Source organism: Pezoporus occidentalis, unplaced genomic scaffold, assembly GCF_034315485.1.
Source record: "Pezoporus occidentalis ecotype Australia unplaced genomic scaffold, CSIRO_AGI_Poc_V1 ctg72, whole genome shotgun sequence".
Taxonomy (NCBI): Eukaryota; Metazoa; Chordata; class Aves; order Psittaciformes; family Psittacidae; genus Pezoporus; species Pezoporus occidentalis.
In genome coordinates this window covers 1,005,922-1,027,744 of record NW_026916072.1, presented here as the reverse complement: position 1 = coordinate 1,027,744, position 21,823 = coordinate 1,005,922, and the positions used below count along the sequence as shown (strand labels likewise).

At 49.9% G+C, this 21,823-nt stretch overlaps 1 protein-coding gene across 1 annotated transcript in view; it reads right to left on the bottom strand.

Moving 5' to 3' along the window:
• Positions 1–3,051: 3,051 nt before the first annotated feature.
• Positions 3,052–21,823, bottom strand: part of LOC134176017 (gonadotropin-releasing hormone II receptor-like) — a 38,172-nt gene continuing 19,400 nt past the window's right edge. The window contains exon 5 of the transcript XR_009969226.1: positions 3,052–3,178. The gene's annotated coding sequence lies outside the window, so the exon portion shown is untranslated. The remainder of the gene's footprint in view (positions 3,179–21,823) is intronic.

The following is a 21,823-nucleotide window of genomic DNA, read 5'->3' as shown; positions in this document are numbered from 1 at the left end:
TGCTTGGGCCCTTTCCAGCCCAGCTTCAACCTGATCTGCAATGTCTGAGGTGGGATGGGCATTCCCACCTTGAAGCTCACCTAAACACACAAAGGGGTTTGATGCCAGGTGGGATGCAGAGGCAATCAGCTGCTGGCAAAGTAGAATCATAGAACCATAGAATAGTTAGGGTTGGAAAGGACCTTAAGATCCTCCAGTTCCAACCCCCCTGCCATGGGCAGGGACACCTCACACTAAACCACGTCAAACAAGGTTCTGTCCAACCTGGCCTTGAACACTGCCAGGGATGGAGCATTCACAACCTCCCTGGGCAACCCATTCCAGTGCCTCACCACCCCAACAGGAAAGAATTTCCTCCTTATATCCAATCTAAACTTCCCCTGTTTAAGTTTTAACCCATTACCCCTTGTCCTGTCACTACAGTCCCTAATGAAGAGTCCCTCCCCAGCATCCCTATAGGCATCTCCCTGGTGTCCGTGGCAAAGCAGAGCCCAGCCCCAACAGCCCTGGGACAGGGGAAACACCATTTATTGATGAGCTGTCCGGAGGAACAGCCCCGTCCTCTCCTCTGCTGCTGCTCTCGATGCCAAAGGACAGTCACAGCGAAGGGCTGCGGGGGATAAATGAGTGAGCCCGAGCCCAGCAGCACTCTCTAAAGAGGGTTTCAATAAGCAGGTGAGGGAAGAGTGGCTTCAAACAACACCCTGAAGCTTTAGAAACTGCTAAACTGCAGCACAGATTGTCTAAATATATCCTTCATAATAAATAAAAGCATAAAAACTGGGTTTATTTCCCAGTGGCAACACAAGAGGTGAAGAAACAGATCAGAGCTGCTCACTCAGGGGATTTTCATGTAAGTTCGGTGGAATATGGTGCTTCAGATAGCAGCTGCGGAGTCGAGGTATTGTATAAAGCTTGTGGCTTTCATTAAAAAGGACTTTCCCTGCCTTCATGGCAATAAAAACAAAAAGCTTGACAATATTAATCTGAACCCTTAGAAACCAAGGAATTAAACCCCCCCAAGTAACACGTTTGTACCGCTTTGATTTTGGCTGCTGGAAATACAAGTGGGCTCAACCCCCCCCACCTGAGTGTTCAAACCCCATCTTTAAGAAAAGAAACCTCCTTTTGACCGTGCACGTTCCAATTGCTGCTGGAAGCAGCTCAGATCCTCAGCTCATCATCAGCATCTTCAGCTCCAGAAATAACTAAGACAAAATTGAGTTGGGCATTTCCAGCTCCAAACGCTGGGTTCACTCCTTGGAGAAGATGTTTCTGCTAATGTCCTGGTTATAACCCTGCCAACACAGGGAGGATTTATAATATCCCATAAAGCCCTAACTATCTGAAAGGTCATTTAGCACTAACGCCACCCGGGCATCCCTGTTTCGTGTGCTGACACATTTACGAAGCCAGGTTTAATCCCGGTGACGCTGCTGTAAAACCTTTATAGGGACCGTTTCTACCTCGAAAAATAATCCTTAAAAATCAAGAGCTGGAACATCTTCATCCCTGCAGGCAGCCCCGAGAGGCTGCAGTATCCCAAAGCCTGGGTCCTGGCACCCCGACCCACTGCAGGTCTGGACCAGGGGTGTTTAATCCTTAAATCTGGGTCTCCAGCCTGTTACTCACAGCACCACCAGAGCCACTGCTTTGGCTAAACGAGAAGCCTCCTGATTTCATCGAGAGCCATCAAACCCTCATCTTGCCCAGGAAAGCCATTTCCTTAGTGCTAAAATAGCTAAATTAGTCTTGCTGAGCGTCGTAAAGGAGCTTGTCTTGTTTATTGAGCAATAAATATAAAGGTACAGTAACTAAATTCATCAGTCCCTAAACACAGCCGCTGGGAACGGCCGTTTCCACCATCCAATCTATGATTGCATGAATATTTCAGAGTCCTCTTTCCCTTGGGTCCTCGCCTTATCTCTGGAGCCTGGGTATTATTTTCTGCTTTTCAGCTTTTTGGATGTATTGGAGGAAATGTCATTATTTGGACCTGGGTGGATTACAGTTGACTTTCCTAAGCCAATTTATATTGGCAAGCTGCTGTTTTTAAAAACCCCTATAAATCACTCCTATGAATTTTAATAATCTAATGTGGTTTCAAACATGCTCCTTTAATACGTGACACGCTATTACAGCCGGCAATAGCTCTTTGGGTCACGAACCCCCTTTTACCATCACCTTCGGCAAGCGCCGCAGGGAGACGAGCGATGCCCCGGCACCAATCGTGGCAATTCCCCCTCCTGCCCCAAGGAGCTCATTGCAGGGATTGGGATTTAGCAGCGTGCCAAAAGCACACCTCAGCTCACAGCACCCTGCTGTGCGTGATGGTATCAACCCCAGATGCTCCTGGAGGCAGCCCTTGAGACAACCCTCATCCCATTGAGGGGTGTCGGGTACCAGTCACAACACAGTCACCACCAGCAATAATGCATTTAAGGTCTTTGCTTAATTAATTTCTTTATCTGAAACTTTGTTTGGAAGATCAGGAATTTCCTCCCTTCCCTGCCAGGGCCCCGTTCCCAAGGCAGAGGCGGGATCCAGGGCTTGGGTGAAACCTGGAGAGGTTCTGGTGCAGAAGTCACAGGACCAGGTTGGATGGGGCTTGGAGCAAGCTGCTCTAGTGGAAGGTGTCCCTGCTCATGGCAGGGGTTGGAACTGGGTGATGTTGAGGTCCTTTCCTACCCAAACCAGTCTGGGATTTTCTGATGTTTCCCTTAAGAAACACATAAGACGTGTTCAGAGCACGACCACAAGCCAGGATGCACAGCTCTAAGAGGTCCACAAACTGCCCCATGCCAGAAGATAAGGCCAGGCCTCCTAATCTCCCCTTGACTTCAGTGTGCTGTGTCCCCATCTTGTGCACGTTATGTTCATTTTCTTCCCATCCCCATTGCAATGACTCCACACCCACTGCTGGCTACCAAGGGATGCCCCTGTTGGAGAGTCACCTCCTGGCCAGAAGAAAAAGAGCTAAGAGCGATGGGGAGTAAAATCCAAGACAAAAAAAAGAAGCTTTCAAGGAATCAGGTCATGGAGCATCTCCTGCAGTTCCTGTGGAGCAGCTGATGATGGGGTTTGATGCAGTGGTGGTTTTCCCACTGGAGGGGTGACTTTGCTTGTCCACATTGCCTGGTTTTAGTTGCACAGGACCAAACCAGAAGAATATACACATCTGCAAGAAAGAGGATCGTTAAGGAAGGGCCTAATTGCAAGCAGGGGAAAGTAATGAGCCAGACTTTGCTATTTGGCTTCTGAAGGGCTCCCCAGCAGGAGATGCAGCAGGATGAAGGCAATGGAGTGCAGGGACCTCCCTGGACCTTGCTGCTGCCTGTTTGGCTGCAGCCAGCCCGGAGGTTTAATGTCCTAAGGAGAACACAACGTAGTCTGTGCAGGGAGCTCAGGAGCTTCCCAAGGCTGCCGCTGTGATGCTTTACCCTGGGATGCTGTCACGTTCATCATTCATCTATTTCCTCCCGTTCTGTAACTTCACCTGCGACAAGACAACGCTGTAAGTGCCTGATTCCCAGAGAATAAATTACAGTTTCATAAATGGTATTTTGCTTCCCTGCTCAATTTGCAAGGGAAATGATGCCAATTGCTGTGTTCACAGGGTTTCACCCAGCACGAACAATACCATCCTCCACATTATTGTATTCCTCTTAACCCTCACGTTATTTTGTGTCCTGTACCACAGGGATACATGGGAAAGAACACGACAGCCCAGATGGTTTTGCATTATCAACTAACCACAAGCAGATACAAGGGCACATGTGCCTGTAAACCCCCACGTACATCGATCTAGAGAGGAATAAGTCACACAGAGAGCAATGCACTTCCCAAAGAGAACAGAATCCTTTAGATGATTAAAAGTCTTTACAGTTGCCACACGCTGGTTTAGAGTGCTCTGAGTGATAAATACATGGGTGATTTAAGATTTGGGGTTGGGAAAGCAGCCCCAGCTTCTCCCATGGACACCCCATGGACCAGCAGAGCCCCAACAGGGTCATTCAGCCCCATTGAAAACACTGTGTGGTTTTCACAGCAGCTTCATCTTCTTTTCTATGCTTATAAAAGGATGAGAAAAAGGACAAAAGCATCTTCCCAGCTATTCACATATAACGAAGAGGGGTCATCACTGCTGGGGACACAGGGCTCTGCCCAGGGACAGACAGGCCACTGTGGACACCCTGGATGTGGAGCCGCACAGGTCAGGATGTTCCACCATTAAAGCTCCTAAATCCTTTCATCAAAGGAAGGAAAAGAGCACAAAAGTCCCTGCGTGTGAGATGTTGAATATTAATATTGGTAAACAGCCTCTAGTTTCTCCCAGGACTTTTTTGACCTGCACTTTTTGGGGAGACCTTGAAAGAAATGACCTTTGGGGGGAATATTTTGGGTGTTTTTTGCTGTCCTCTTATGGTACGTGAAAAAAAAAAGAATGGAAATGCTTCCATCTGGAATGGAAACCTTGCATTTGAGGTGTTTGTGCTCACTGCTACACCAGGATCACTTTATGGAGCTTCATTTCCATCCTTTAACCTGAGCCACCGAGCTGGAGGTGGATGGCTCCTGGCTGCCCAGCCATTGATAAACCCTTTAACCTAAATCACTGAGCTCTGAATCTGCATGACACATGGAGGCAATAACTGCAATTCCAAGAAAAAAATATATAAAACATTTGTTTTCCTTTTCAGATATGAAAATGTGTTGAGATGTTGCTGTGTGTTACGTTGATGTGCGATACGCATCCATGTATCTCCTCCACCCCTCACCCCTGTCCCCTTGTCCTCCTGGATGAGACCCCAGACAAGGTTTCCTCTTTTCCCTCTGAAAATGGATGTTCTAAGACAGTCCCAGACCCTCGTGGGCTTTAGATTTCTTCCAGCACTGAATAAGGATGAATTCCTGACCGCAAACCCCATCACAAAATGGAACGTTTGGGCAACCCCAAGAGGCAGCATCAAAATCCCAGAGAAATGAAATATTTGCAGCCAGATAAAGCACAGATCAAAAGAAAGGGAAAGCAGGTTTGTGCAATCCCAGCACAAATCCATCCTGCCCCGCTTCCTGCATCTTAGTGGGCAGACACTGATGATATCAATCAGGGAGTCCACACTGAAGGGTTTGGTCCCAGCTCCTGGGGATGCTCAGCATCCCTGCTAAGGGCACCACTAGCGTTTTACTGCATGTTTCATGAGGAAAACGAGATGTAAATCTAAACTCAGGAAGAAGTGAGGGTGCTGCCCACCGCGGGTACCGGGAGGACGGTACCTGGCGCTCTTTCACCCCACACAGGGCTGCAGGCCCTGGCCATGAGCTACGGGCTACTTGGGGCGGGGCTGCTAATGGCTTTAAGCAGCTGCTAATTGCTCCGTGCACTCACTGTAATTACGGAGCTGGATAGGGTGGTAAAACACTGGCAGAGCATTAACTGCTGCAGCAGGAGAAATCCCAACCATGGGTTAACCGACCTGAAAGCCCCGTCTGCCATTGCTGAGGATTTGCCATGGCACCAGGAAAAATCCAAGGTTTTCCATGGAGATGCGCTGATTTCGGGAATCTTGATGGGAGAGAGGGGGCTGCTCTGCTCTTTCCATTTATTTCTTTGCATTTTGCCTTCAAACCCAGGCTGAGCCATGGCGCGGCTCCCTGGCTTTGCCCACAGCAGCGGGCCCTGCTAAAAAGGTGCCCCATGGAAAGCGCTGGGTATCTCTGTAATTAATTAGAGTTAATGACAACCTCCAGCAGCACCAGCGCCTGCAGCCAGGGGTTGCGGGGTGTAGCACCAAGAGCTGCATTGTGCGTGCAAGAGGGACCTGCTCCAGTCCTTCCGCCTAGTGCAACTCATTTAATTACTCCAATTAAACACGTGCTGGTAAGTGCTTATGGTGAGGGATGCGGGGGAGCCCCCAGCTCCTGCCCATGGCTACAGGCTCCCAGCAGGAGCCTGAGGATGGAGAGGGAGTTTGCTGCAGGGACAGCGCTGGAAGTGACAAGGTGTAGGAAGAGAAGAGGGGATTGTAATAACCTCCTGCCCTTCGTTAATGCCGCCGTCACAGCGCGGATGTGCTCCGTTCATTGTAGCGCATGGTGCCGGGCAGAGAGGGGAGGAGACCGGCAATAATCCCATTCTCCATGCTTGCGCATCCCGGGGCTTCATCCTCAAGGAATGGGGCAGGGGACCCATCCTGCTGGGACCAGGGGTCCCGGAGCAGCTGAAGGTCCCTGTCAGGGATCTGGAGCCAAAGGCAAGAAGGATGCTCGGGGCTCCGCGGCTGCTGACCCCTTCTGGAACCTGTGCTGATGCTACAGCGAATCCCTGCCTCCAGAGGATCCGTGTGCCACATCCACGCTGGGTTGCACTTAGGGCCAGGAGCCCCCTGGGGCAAGGAAAAGCATCCAGTAAAGAGCTGAACCCTTCTCTCCACAATTAGCAGCCACAAGCAGCAGACAGGTATCAAGTGGTGGTGAATCGAGGGGTTTGCTAAAATGCCTCATTTGCAGAGGCTTTTCCTCCCCCCCTCCCACACCTCTCCCTGCATCCCTCCGTCCAACAGCATTCCCAAAAGACTAAACACCTTTGGTTTCCATGGCAGCCTGATTTTCAATGAGCATCCTTCAAGTCCTAACCAGAAAGGGTTTCATAAACGCACACAGGACACAGGCATCCCCCCGGGGTGAGAGTATCCTTCCCCCCAAAACGAGCACCTTCTGCCCTTGCTGGTTTCATCTGGGTGCATTGATGGGAGCCAGCAGCCTTTGCTCCCGCTGGACCTGCGGGAAGGGGCTGGCTGGGAGCTGCTGCTTGCTCCCGGGAATGGAGTTTGCTTGTGGCCAGGAGAGGGCTTTTTCCTGGGGCAGGTTAAATACATAAAGCACTGTTGAGCATCAGGAGGAGGCACAGGGAGGCTTCGCCCTGGAAGAGCTGCCTCTGCTCCAGCCCATTGGGCAAGGACAGTGACACGTCCCCGGCTGTCCCCTCCTGAGCTGCCCTGGGTACAAATCACCTTGTTCTATTTTGCCTGATACCACCCAGTACTTCCCATCTCCCATTTAACACAAGCCCAGCAGTTTGCACACTTGTGGTTTCTGTTTCTTTGGGGTTTAACCCCATTTAGCATCTGCTGGGCACAGGGTGCCCAGAGCTGCCCCATCCCTGGCAGTGTTCAAGGCCAGGTTGGACACAGGCGCCTGGAGCAAGCTGCTCCAGTGGAAGGTGTCCCTGCCTGTGGCAGCGGTTGAAGCTGGATGGGCTTTAAGATCCTTTCCAACCCATCCACTCTGTGATTCCAAGCCACGCTGAAGCAGAACAAACAGCGCCTCACTACCCTGAGACCCTCCAAGATCCTCTAAAAGGCTCCAGGTCACAGAGCAGCCTCGGCCCCGGCTTTTCCCAGCCGGAGGGGTAATTGTCATCCAGCCGTGACATTCCCTTTCTCTGACCCCTTTGAGGTCCCAGCCACCCTCCAGGCTCTGGCAGGGGCAGATATATGGCCGGAGCTCAGGGGGCTCCTGAGCGCAGGTCACACCGGAACAATAGAGCTTTGTTGGAGGCAAAGGGGGAATGAAGCCGCGGTCAGCGCCGGATGCTGCCGCGGGATTTACTGCCCGCAGATGGGCTGATGGTTGTGGTGAGGCACCGAGCACGGCCCCGGGGCCGCAGGGAAGGGGGAGCCAGGGCAGTCTCCCCGCAGCCGTGACACTTGGTTTGGGTTTGATCATGAAGCAGCATCTCTAGCTGCAGCAGAGGCTCCTCTATGGAGGTCTCAGGTGGGGAAGGAACGGGTCCAACGCTTGGCTGAGGCTCCCTGCACAGACTTGTTCCGCTTCCCACTGGGATGCCTAAATGTAGAGAGTTAGATGAGATGAGCCTCAGGGCAGGGTTTGTCCCCAGGGGGGTTTGCTCTTCCTCAGCGTGTCCATGGGGTGAGCCTGGCTGTGTGGATCCCAGTGTTTCAAAGGGACCTGGACCTCAGCTCTCCATCACTGAAAGGAAAGAGGGATGCTGCTATGCCAGGGACTCATATTTATCAGATCTGTTTATCCCAGAAGTTAGGACGGAGCCACAGGGACATAGCAAAGTGCCTGTTCATGCCCCAAGGGGTGGGTGAAGGAGTATCAAAGGTAAATGCAGATAAAAGATGCTGCATAGGATACAGCTGAGACAAAAGGTATTATTCCTTAGATCACCTAATGCAAGTTAATTAGAGCTCCTTCACTTTCCTGCTTTCAAGCAGACAGACAATACTTCATTAAGACTCAGAAGCTTCAAGCACCAAAAACCCCTCATTTCCACTTGCCTGTTGCCAGCAATGCCATCTGCGTGTGGCTTCTTAACGGAGAAAAGCTTCTTTTCCCATTACTTCTGCAAAGCCAGTGCCGTTTACACAGCTGCGTTTCACACCAGCCTTGCTCCACCAGCACAGGCGCAGCCCAGGGTAGCCCACGAGTGCTTGCAGCAAAGCCTCCAGCCCCTCTGTGCCAGGATAGAAACCATAAGAGCTGCCAGGAGCAGGAACACTTTGGAAGCCGGTAACATCATTAAATGAATATCCATAAATTATTTTGCTATAGAAACAATATGACCATCACACCTCCCACCTTCAAAAGCCCATCGCGGGCATGGATTCATTACAAGCCCAGACTTCCAGAGGAGACGGCTCAATGACTTTGGGTTATGTTTAAACTCAGTGACTTTATTAAACACCAGCAATATATTTATTTTAATAGAGTACAAAGCCTGGATTTGGCCACCCTAAAACACCACTCGGAGCACCGAGTCTCCGGATAACCCGATCAAACACAGCTAATGTGTGCAATATATCTTGGGTGAATAATATACAGCCACATTTCCTGCTCCATTTACCCAGTTTTAACTACACCTGACCCACTCTTATCCTAATAGAAAACGGCTGCTCTTCTCATTGCCCCATCCTCCACACATGTTGTTCTGATAATGACCAAGCCTAAATCACTTCCCTTTCTCCTGAGTGCTGGGTACCAGCTGTCTGGTGACATTTAACTACAACCACTCTTTTTGCAGGACCTCTAGGTTAGTTCCTGAGGCTCTGGACCTCTGCCCCTGTGTCCCATCTCCATCCTGCATCCGGTCAGTGGATCTAAGGCATCAGGCTCAGCGCTGGGTCTTGCACTTGGGCCACAACAACCCCATGCGATGCTCCAAGCTTGGGGAAGAGCGGTTGGAAACTGCTCATGGGAAAGGACCTGGGGGTGCTGATTGATGGAGCTGAACATGAGCCCCTTGTGCCCAGGCAGCCTGGAAGCACCCAGCATCCTGGCCTGGATCAGCACCAGTGCGGCAGCAGGGCCAGGGCAGTGGTTGTGCCCCTGCACTGAGCACTGGTGAGGCTGCACCTCAAATCCTGTGCTCAGCTCTGGGCCCCTCACTACAAGAGAGACCTTGAGGTGCTGGAGCGGGGCCAGAGAAGGGCAGTGGAGCTGGTGCAGGGCCTGGAGCACAAGTGTGATGGGGAACGGCTGAGGGACCCGGGGGGTTCAGTGTGGAGAAGAGAAGGCTCAGGGGGGACCTGATGGCTCCCTACAAGTGCCTGACAGGAGGATGGAGCCAGGAGGGGCTGGGCTCTGCTCCCAAGGAACAAGGGATGGGACAAGAGGAAACGGCCTCAAGCTGCACCAGGGCAGGTTTAGATGGAGCTGAGGAAAAATGTCTCCAATGAAAGGGCTGTCAAGCATTGGCACAGGCTGCCCAGGGCAGTGCTGGAGTCACCATCGCTGCAGGGATTTAAAAGATGTGTAGATGTGGCACTGAGGGACATGGGTCAGTGATGGACTCAGCAGTACCGGGTTAACAGCTGGACTTGATCCTAAAAGCCTTTTCCAACTGAAATGATTCTATGATTCCATGATCCCAGCCCTGTGGGATTGCCCTGCTCGGCCTCACCTAGGAGCTACATGGAGGAAAACTTGGGAAATGCCCCGGTTCTTGTTGCCACCGGCTTCCAAGCCAATGTCCCACGGCATCGCCCAGTGCATCGGCTCCTGCCGGTGTGAGAGATCCCCCAAACCTGTGAGCATCCCCTCGCAGAGCGGCTTCAGTTTTGGCAGGGAAGAAATCTGCTTCCAGCAGTGGTTTCCCCCTCCCATGGAGCTTAGCTCGTAGCGATCCATCGAGGTGGATTTAAAGCTTCCTGAGCAGCATGCTTAAACGGCCAATTTGACCAGAAAATGTGCTTGTTTCACAAGCCCTGGCTGCTGGGAAATCACGGCTATATTTCATTATTGTTACTAATTGCTATAAAGGATTATGGGGAGGCGATGGCACAGGCAGAAAAGAAATAGATACCATTTGCAGTATATTGACCCTGGAGAAAATTTCCTGAGCTTGCTTAAGGGGGCAGAAACCGGTGCTTGGTGCAAATAAATGAGCAAAAGCATTTTCTGAAGGAATTAGCACATGGCACGAGCAAATTGCAGCAATTGTCTCTCTCCTTTCTAAGTGCTGAATTGCCTCTGTAATTCCCCATCATTTAGCTGCATAAATCTTGCACAAATAAACCAGCAATTTGCATATGCACAGAAAAGAAATTATAGAAACACGAGGAAAGAAGTTATATTTTTCCTCCTCGAGCTGGAAATAAATATGCATCGCTTGCTGCTGGGGCTGTGTTTGGCCCGGCTTGGAAATAAGAATGTAGGAAACCCTTTAATTTTTCAATAATAAATACATATCAGATGATGAAAAAAAATGATTTGTGGCATATGGAAGCCCATCATTTCTGGGTTGGTGCATTATGAAGTGTGATGGCTGCGGTGCGCATGCGATAGATGCAGTGTTATGGGCGATGCTGATGCTCCTCATGACTACGGGTGAGGGATGGGGTGGATGCCTCCAACGTGGTTTGGTTCAGCCCTCACTGAACTAAATGGAGAGGCTTTTGGGAAGCAAAAGTCTCTTGAAGGCAACAAGAATCTGGCTTTTCAGTCCATGAAATGCTTGTTCATTGCTGTTTCTACAGAGGACTCAAGGTCTTCACTGCTACAGGAAGCCCATATTCAAGGCCAGAAGTAATTAAATCATCTCCCTAAATTACTGAGCCATAATGCCCCAGCTGGCCTTAGACCCCAAGGTGGAAGAAGGCACCAGTGGGCAGCAGGCAGCAGGCTGACTGTTTATGATGGTGGGGGGGGGCTTCCCAGAGGAGTAAAATAGCTGTTTCCGATTAACTCCCTGTGTGACTGATCTCATTCTGGAATAAGAGGGGGTTATTCCAAAACACCGTAATCCTCTTCCAAATGACTTAATCGCCTTTGGAATAATGTGCTTTTCTTCCAAAACACTCATATAGGGGAAAATCGGGGGTGAAAGTAATCAATCAGGAACAGCCCTTTGGAATAACACATCACGCAAAGCGCTCTCAGTGGGATGTGTGATGCTGCACTGGTTTACAAAGATTAATAAATCAGTATTTGCAGTTAATTCCTGCAGGCTGGAAGAGTGGCACATCCGAGAGGCACGTGGCATCTCCTCCTTCCTCACGTTGCCTCCAAAGCAATGGAGCTCCAAAGAGATATGGGTATCTTTTAGCACTGGTGCCTCAAACACCTCCCCGTGTCCTTCGTGGTCCCTATGGACCATACAATGTGGTACCTATCGATGCTATGTGACTGAGGCATTGCAAGCACACTGCTCAGGGATATGTCAGTCAGACCAAGTTGGAAAGCTAAAAGAAAATGACATTTTTGCCTTGGAGGTGAAATGAATTATGATCTTTAAAGTAAAAGATCCTTGGAGAGTGGGAGAGAGGAGGAAAATTCGATTTAAACAGGTAGGTCTTTACCAAAGCTGTTCGTTAGCAGTTTTGATTGGTATAACAACATTAATGCTGCTTGCAGAATAAATGCCCCTGGTTTGGTAATCTATCTGGTTCGGAAGGGCACATTCATTGCCCTGCTCGTCTATGGTGGTTATAGGTTCAGCGAGAGCAGCAGGAGCTGCACTGCAGACAAAAGGGCTGAAGCTCCATGGCACTGGTGTGAAAATGAGACGAAAGGCTTTATTTCCCCAAGGGCTCCTCGTGTGTCCTCCTCTGCTGCACCACGTCCTCTTGGTTTCACCACCACAGACCAAAGCAGCGTTTCATTTACCCGTCCCTCTCCCCAAAATCCAATTGCCAACCATGGCACTGCCACCGGGGAAGACCCAGGCTGTGTCCCCAGGACAGGGTGCCTCCAGCACCCATCAGCCCATCTCTCACTGCCCTTTACATCTCCCACACTGCCGGGGCAGGAAGAGCCTCGCATCAGGGAGGAGGAACAAACAGCGACCTGGGATGAAAGCGGGAGCTCTCACATCTTTCATCCATTAACTCATCATCCCTCCTGCACACACATGCGCTGATTCATCATACATGATCAATACCTTCCTTGAGGCCCCAGGATGATGAACGTCTCTGCTGATATTCAAATGACCTTCAGAGAACAAGGGCAGCTCCCCCAGGCGCAGGTCAAAGAGCCAAGACTGAAATGCTATGTAAGATGATACATGGTCCCAAGATCTCTCCAGAAGGCACAGAGGAATATTCTTGGCTAGGAAGCTTCTTGAGCAACACGAGGGAAGATTTTAGACCATGCAGAGGCTGGAAGAGGATGCTGGACCAAAAGGACCTGGATTTTGTATGCCAGGCTGGAGCAAAAGGCTGTGACACCAGCCTGCAAAAGGGCATTGTGATTTCCTATGCTATCCTCTTTCTTCGGGCTTAGGCTCATCTCACAGCATCATTTCGGGTGCAGTTGGAGATGGGGATAACTGAAGCAGCATCCCCACCTTCCGACGCCAGAGGCAGTGAAAACCAGCCCTTTAAGAAAGCTGTTTGTTATGCAAAGGTCCACATTTTGCCCCCAAAATGATAGTTAAAAGAAATGTTGAGACCCAGGGAAGCTCCTGCAGTAGCTGTTTGCTTGATTTAGGTTAAAAATAATTGCTGTCCAGATTCATCTTCCTGACATAAGTAATTAGATAACAGAGCACTTATAAGCTGTCATTTCCTATGAGCATATTTTAGCATGGCCTTTATAATTTGACCTTTATCTCTGCAGCGGCTTCATCCGCTCCCTGCTCCTGTGATGGATTTATTGCTGAGGATTGGACTCATGCTTGACGGTGCTCGGACGAGGATGCTGCACAGGAGGCGTGTTACAGACCCAGTGGTTTCTGCAGCGAGGAGAGATCCTTCTCCAGCTGCTCATGGCTCTGATGCTGGTGGCAAATACACCAGATCCAGACCCTGGTGCACCAGAATTAATCTACAGGGCTACAGTTCATGTCTGCACCGAGAGCAATCACTGACTAGAAAAGGTTGGGCCGTGCAGAACTGGTGGGACATGGCGACACACCACTGCGAGGGCAGGAGATGCTCATACATCTCATACATTCACACAATGCCTGGAGGAGCCCAAAAGCAAGATGCCGAGAAGGAAAAGAACCCAAGAGGTTTAGATCACCATCACTATATTCAGACATGAAGACTATAGTTAGACAGGGAGACACTGACACCCGTGCACAACAAACCCTACAGATGCACAGCAGGGACTGGAGCCTTTCACAGCTGAACAGCTCCGGGTTAAATGAAACAAGAATCTAAGACAACACAGACTACTTTCTGTCCTTTTCTATGAATGCCAGACTTGGGCAGGCTCCCTCTTCCCATCAACATCCCTTGGGATACAATCTGACTGTGCTGGAGTTGTCAGATTTCTAACACAAGAGATCTGATTTTCATACTTCACCAACTATTTTCTATCAAATCTTCCTTCCTTTTGGAAACCATTTCCAAGCTCCCCCCTGACTGATGGATTTGTTTTCCTTTTATTGTCATAACTTCCCTAACGACACAAGATTGGAAGGGTAAGCAGGGATTGCTAAAGAGGCAGAGTCTGTATTTATTGCAGTGGTGTGTGGGAGCTGCTGCTGAGACTGTATTTCTTTCCATCTTAAGTGTCTGGATGTCAAGCAAGAGGCATGAACCTGCCATGGGAAACCAGCCAGTGCCACTTTCAGGTTTGGTACTCAAAAGTAAATGCTCTATTTGTTGTGCTGCTAAGAAAAGGCACAAAAAAGGTTAAATTGAGCCCTCCACGATTGAAGAGGAAACCGGAGGAGAAACCTGGGCTAAACCCCACACCACCACCACCATGCAAAGGGCTTTTGAGTGTGAGGAGGTGCAGTGATGCAAAGTATTGTTATTAATAATAAACTCCTGGTACAAAACTGAGCTTCAAGGAGATGTGGATCCTAAAAACCTTCTGTGGTTCCCTGGAGCCTGACCTCCACTGTGTTTTATTAAGCTTCCTCTCTGTGAGGCTCCTCTTTAATCCCAGACACAGGAAGACCTGGGTATCTTTAAAGGCAGCGGTGGTTATCTGAGTTAGGGATGTTTGCTATTGACTCTATTCATTCATGGGAAATCAGCAGCGCCGTGTTACCACGTATTTCTATGAGAAAACAAAAGGCAGTGTGTTATCAGCTCAAGAGCAAGGCAGCCACCAAGCACCCATCGGTTCGATGATCCTTTTTGCTCACAGACCAAGAAGCCAAGCAAAGACCACAACATTTGCTGTGCAGTTTCTGATGGCAGGTGATGCTGCACACAGGTATGTGACAGGCACCAAGCAGCCTTGTCGTGGCTGTGCTCAGCATCCCCACATGGTCTCTGTTGAATGTGCTTTGCATCAGGCTCCTTTGATAGGAGTCAGAGCAGCAGCTTGTCCCCCTGTTCACTGAGATGGCCAAAATAGCTCAGGCACTGGGGTCAGAGTTATTCTGGGAGGAGGATGCACGACCAAGAGGTTGTCTTTAGAGAACCAGGCTGAAAATCCTGGGAGTTGCCAGCCAGGCACCCTTCCTGCTGGGAGTCCCCACATTATGAAGCAGAACAATAAAGCTGACCCTCTGGTGGGAGCTCTCCTGCCCAGCTCCTCTGTCATTGCACACCTTTGGGATGTATGGAAAACCCAACAGGGCAATCAAATCCATCCCTCAACACAGATAGGACCTGCCTTTGGTTGAGAAGATGCTATATCCCCCACCCAACCAGCCTTCCCAACAAGTGCTGCCTTCCCACCACATCTCGAGCAAGTCCCCATGTATTTACCGTGGTTGCCTGCTGGTAGCTCGAGGTGGATTTGATGAGCTGAGAAGGACCATCAGGCCCATATAAAAGCCTGGGCTGTGTTAGATCTGGAATTGCTTTCAGAAGCAGAGCAGATGGAAACAGCTGCTGTGAAACAGAGCTGCTTCCCATCAGGTAGGCAAAGCTGAGGGTCTCTTCCAAGTTTGCCAGGAGTTTGTTTCATCTGCGAGTTCATCTCTTTCCAGGGCAGGCAGAATAGCTCTTAATAGGATTTCAGGACCGGTTTATCTCTCGAGGACAAAATCCCACAATGAGACAATACCACGGAGGGATTATCCCATGTTCCCTGAAGGAGAGATCCCAAGATTATCCCGAAACAAGGCTTGTTTATGTGGAGGTCATGACAGATAATTGGTAACTCCCTTTGCATAGCTGGGTGACCCAGCTTGGAAAGTAGAAAAGCAGCAGCATTTCCAAAGGGAAGGAATCCAAGGTATGACATGGACTCGATGTGAAAGGAAAACTTCTGGAAAGGATCAGGGCAAAGCCATGAATTTATGAAGTAGTTGTTCAGCTGACTCTAATTTTTAAAGCATTATTATCCTTTTAGCAGGGCTGTCAGGTAGATGGAAGCCAGAGCTGGCGTGATGAAGAGCAGCTGAAGAGTGATTTGCAGCCATTCCTGCCTTCCACACTGTTTGCTGCAGAGCAGTGAGCCAAATTGCTTGTAAACAGCTTACTGCAGGCCAAAGAGCTGCAAAAAGGGACATTCCTAGGCTTGTGGTGTGAGGAATGAAGAGGGAGAATGAAAAAGGAAGAGAAACACCAATGGCAAGTCCCGAGATCCACTGGCATTCGAAAGCCCAAAGCCAGGCAGAAGGTGATGGGAACATTTGCTTTAGTTCCTCGGGCATTCCTTCTAGACTGACCCAAACAGGACAAACCAAAGAGCCTTTTCTGCAGGTTTAAATGCACTCGCTGTGCCCTTACAGCCTCACTCACAACTGTCTCATCTGCATTTCTCCTGCGCTGTGTACGTGCAAAAGCAGCCCAGTCTCCAAGCTTCCAGGTGCTCCCATGCCACCTTCCAAGTAATGCGATCAAAACAATCCAGCTAAAAGCATTTCATCTGGCCTAGACTGACATGAATTGGTTGTAATAAAACTAAAGCTCTGTGGGACAACTAATGGGTGCTTATTAGTACAGGCAATGGACTATTCAATCAACCATATAGGGAAACTAATGGGGATTGATGGCCAAAATACAAGATGAGGACCTACCTCTTTAAATAAATAGCTGATGGGCCGGTGATCAGATTAGTCTTGGGTTTCCATGGGAAAGTTTATACCTAGCCAATAAAGAGAAAACCAAAACATGTGGAAAACAGCATCACTGGGCCCTGGAGGTTATAATGCTGTTGCCTCTGCAGCAGCCTTTCCAGAGATACCCATCTTTCCAAAGAGCACTGGGTTGGGAGAGGGTTTGCAGGTGGTGCAACCAGACAGTGCAAGAAAGCAACTGGAAAACCTCTCCTTGCTGTTCCGGGTCTCTGACTGTTCTTTCCATCTTCCTGGGAGTCATTACTGCAACCTTTGTGCAGGAATCAGGAGCAGGAGGCTCTGGAGATGCGCTGGCACACTGCATGCTGGGGAAGGAAAGCTTTAACCTTGCTTCATTTCGGAAGTGTGCAGCCTGGGAGGGACAATACCCCCTGTATGGACCTTAGCTCTTGGTCCATTCCCTTCAATCAGACATCTCACACCTAACCTGGGAAGTCCCTGAGCACAATGGAGGCTGCAGACACACTAGGAACACCCCACAAGCCCCTCTACTGCTTTATCCTCCTCAGAGCATCATCAGCCTCTGGGGAGAGGGTTCAGGTCTGGCTGAACTCATCATGGCCCTTTATTTTTTAACCACCTTCCAGACAATCCCACCTTTCCTTCCCTGCTTCATCTCCTTCCTTCAGCAAAAGCTTCCCAAGGTTTTCCCAAACCCCAAGATTTTTCTACCTTTGTCCTCAATCTGATGGAGGAATGGAGTGATTGCCAGAGCTGAAGGAAGGGCATGTGCACCTCCAGGGCTTCCAAGCCACTTTTTTTTCCTGCAGCAAACCATTCCTTGATCTCCACCCTCTCATTTCCTCCCCTTTGAAAGGCCTCCGACAGGATCACAGATGGCAATTCCGATGTGACAGATCCTAATGTCATTGATGACAGACCAGATGTCCAGGGATGCATACTGCTGCTTTTAATCCAAAATCCATCAAGAGTGAATGTAAAGGTACCTTCATGGGGGGGGGAGCACACTTTTCTTCCCCTCTTGCCTCATCTTTCCTTCTCCTTTGAGAAGGGGAGAACTTTGCACAGCGTGGCTGGGAGCAACTAAACCCAACACCAAAGGGGTCCTGTTCTCAGTAGCAGCATCATTAAAATGCTCCAAAAGTCTCTTTTGAACTTTACCAGGACCTGGGAAGGGACATGTTCTACGTGACAGGGTGTGCATGAGCCTCGTGCCATTAGAGCATGCTGCCCCTACCCATTACTGCGTCTTAGGTACCTAATTCCTAGTCAAGAGAAAGAAATAATTCCCATTTTGGGTTACGGAACAATCCCGATTCCTATTGTACCAGTTCCTCTCCCAGCACTCGACAATACCTGACCGCTCTCAGCTGGATATAAATCAGATCTAAAAGTCACTTGCAGACACTGATTATGCCAGCACAAAACTGCTCAGAGAGAGACTCAACCTACCCAGTCACCCAGCATGGCTTTTTCTTCTCTAAATCACACAAATGGAGCTGTTATTGTGAAGGTGCAGACACTGACCTGGCTCATTTGGTCCCATCAGCTAAATACAGCATATTGTTCCTATAGATTAAGTGCAGCATAGCTCTCCTACATGAGATGGCAGCTGGATAAAAAGGAACCTACGTGGGATCAGGCACAAGTAGGAGGTGCGGTGTGGACCACAGCTAGTTAGCACCAGGTAAAAACCCACAGGTGACTTGTTTCCATCAATATTTTAAAGTGAGAACACATGCTCATTATCTCTCTCGGATACAGGGAAAAAAATCCCAGCACCCTTTGTGGCAGTGAAGACAAAGCTTTGCTTGGTGGGAGATGTCCTGTGCGGTGTAATGTATGCCAGGAGCAATCCTCCTGTTTTATGGGCCTGGTTAGTGTGAAGTGCAAAACAGGCTGGGGGCTGAAGCTGCATTATTCATGGAGGAGCTTAAATATTTCAGTGTGAAGCTGAGGTAGGGAACAACATAACAATTGCACATAGTCCTCTTTCTTCCCCTAAAACCACTGTGTTGAAGGCAGCAAGCAGGACACATTCTTTTCCTTTCAGTGTAATGCCATGCACATCCCAGGGAAAAGCAGGATAACAGCGGGGCAAAGCCCACAGCTCCTCTGAGGGCAAGGGAGTCATCCCATTGCCTCCTGGCTCCCAAGGAAGTCTCAGCCCTGATTTAGGAAGAGGAACAGGATCGGTGCCTGGCGTTTCCTGTTCTGCTGTGCTTGAAGGGATAAATCAGCAGGTGGGTGCGCAGACATGGGAAGTTGATGGCAGTTCGTCCCCTCTGAAGCTGCGGACTTATTGCCATGCTGCTCTCAAGCAACTCTCCTATTTAGGACTGACTTGATCAGAGGCAAAGCCCGGTTCGCAGTGGGAAGCTGTGTTACGACCCTAAGCTGCTTTATCTGGGGTAATGCGCTCAGAGCAGGCAAGGGGAGAGCTGCTCTCACTGCCCCAGCCCTGCCCCGCTCCCGCAGCCGCCTGCTCCGTCCCTCTGCGCAGATGCACTGCTGCCATCAGCCGGCAAAGGGAAACCAGCACAGGGCACCATCCCTTCCCTGCCATGGGGGCGGCTAAACAGGCGCAGCACACTCCAAACCCTCCCTTCGCTGTTTTGACGCATCCTTTGGTGCAAAGAAAAGAGCAACGCAGCAGATGGGATGCTCGGGCCGCACCTCTCCAAGCAAAACCTGCCTCTAAGTGACCCATTATCCTCTCCAGTGCCACAAAGCCGGGAACTGCAGAAGCTTAAGGGTGGGGTGAGGGTGTGGAAGAGCCTCTCCGTATTTTGGAGCTCAGTAGAAGCGGGATTGCTGGCACAGCTCCCTGCATACTGTTCACACAGCCCACGCAGCGGTTCCTGACCTCCTGCTGGGCACATCTCACAGCTCATTGCCTGCCCTCACCTCTAAAGCAAAAGGCTTTGTAGCCTTCCCGCAATACACATTCCTGCCCCATCCCCGGCAGGGTGCAAGGATGGGGCTTGGAGTAAGCTGTTCCCGTGGAAGGTGTCCCTGCCCATGGCAGGGGGCTGGAACTGGATGAGCTTTAAGGTCCCTTCCACCCCAAACCAGTCTGGGATTCTGTGATGTTTCTACAAAGTCCCTGCCATGTCCCCTTGGAGCAGGAGGAGCAGGGGATGGAGCCACATGTGTGGTTACCCCAGTGTTGGCCACAGTAGGCTGGAGAGGAAGTGAGGCAAGCTTCAAAGCAGCTTTGTGTCTCTGTATACCAAAAGCCATTTTATCAGACCACAGGATCTGGCCCATAGCAAACACTGTCACCCCATGCCATAGCATGGCATTAGGCTGAAGAGTGGTTAATGGAGCTGCCACCGAAGCAGTCAGAACAGCACTTTGCCAGGAGAAGCTGCTGCCTCCAGGCCAACTGTGGCACATCCCCAGCTCTCCTCCTACAGCACCAGCAGGGCTACCTTGAAGGCTTCCCTTCTGTTTAGATTACCTGGTAAGTAACAGGCCCAGCTCATGTGGCGTATCTGAGAAGATGGAGGAGAAGAGAGGTTGCAGTGCAGGGCTGGGGATGACCCCCACACATCCCATGGCAGAGGGTGCAGCCTCCTCCAGCAAGAGCATTACGAGAGCTGAATCCCTGCACTCCCTGCGGTACAGGAGCAAACCATTTATCCCCTTGGAAAAGCTGCAAAGCTCTCATCTGGGAACGGGGACGACACAACAAGTCCCTACTTTGATGCAAGGGCTCGGGGGTGGGTGACAGCAGCCAGGCAGCCCTGCAGACCCCACTCTCCCTGTGCTCACCATGCAGATGCAGTGCAGACATCAGGGGTGCTGCCATCCCCAGCTCCCACCAAAGCTGACCCGGAGGCTTGATCCTGACCTGGCCTGGATTGGAGCCCGTGACCTAGAGGTGAACTGCTTTATATCCCATATCCAGTCTCCCACTGAGTTTATTTTGCAGTGTGGCAGATCAAAGAGTGAATCTATCAAAGCCTCAGCACCCTAAGATGGATCCAGTTCGCTTTTATGTTTACTTTTAACAAGCATTCTCCTTCCTATTGTTCAGCAATTGCTTTAAAATGGATAATTATCAGATCAGGGAAAAACCAAGCAAAGCTGTTCCCAAGTGACCGTGTCTCTGCTGGTTTTCATTGCAGCAGCAGGTCCTCCCTGCTTCCCAGCAATGCCACCAGCCCTGCTCGTCCCACCACTTCTGCATAAGCACTGCAAAACTCCAGTGTCAGCCTCGCGCGTCGCACGCTGCAGCGATTCACACGGGGAGAACCTGTGCATCCGAGACAACGAATTCCAGCTCATTGCTGTCTCTGCTTTGCCTTTCCATCCACTGAAAGCCCAGCTCTCTTCACACACTGGTTTTCAGTCAAAAATACAATCATTTTGATGGAGCTGATCCTGAATTTCACTCAAGTGACTGAAAAGGGCTTCTCTGGCTGCCTGACCTTAGCCACAAGACACCAGAAACCCCTGGAAAATTGCCATCCAGTAGGAATTAACTGACAGCACTTTGTAACCTCTGACATGTTTGGAAGAAGTGAACCCTTCCTTTATTTCCCCTATACAGTGACCCACTCCAAGCTGAACTCAAGCAACCAGTGGACACGCCACCTTCTGAGCCCTGGTATCTTCCTCATTGCACAAACAGCTACAACGTAAGGGAACATGGACCAAAAGGTAAAGGTTGGTCGTGTGGCATTCAGGGAATTCCACCCCTCTCCCCCAAAAGGGCTGGAATCATCCATAGCCCTGAGGACTGATCCGAGTTTTGCTACAGATAACGAGTGTCTTTGGGTAAACTGCTTAACCAGCGTCATTCCCCACGCCCTGGGTGAGCTGGGATTCTTGTGCCCCTTTTGCTGGGATGTCACAGGAATTATCTGGTATTTGGGAAGCTCTTAAACCCACGGAACTCACAGGTAACAATTCAATGTGGTCCTGCTTTTAGGTGAGAACTGTGATAATTCAGACCCGAGCACATTCTGGTTTGATTTTATGACTATACGAATTCACTGAAAGGAGTGACAGAGAAACGTGATTCACCATATTCATATGACTATTTCCAAACCAGTTTGTTCTTTATCTGAGCAATGGGAAAGGACCCAACCGACTTCAGAAGATTGCTTTATGCCACGTTTCTGTTTCCAATAAATACCTCAGGACAAAGGCAGTCCCCGCAGCACAGAGAGGCAAAGGACAGAAAGGTGTTAAATCCTAAAGGGGGGATGGAGGGGGAAGAGATAAAGAGTTTACTTCTATTATCTCTACCATATGTTCTAGTCCAACTGGATACACATAAACAGCATGCAACCTTCAAGCGCAGCTTTAGACCCTTTGAAGTGACCTGACCATGCTACTGATTTATTTCAAACTAACCTTTCTCTTTGAACCCTAGGTCAAGGTTAATTCTATAAT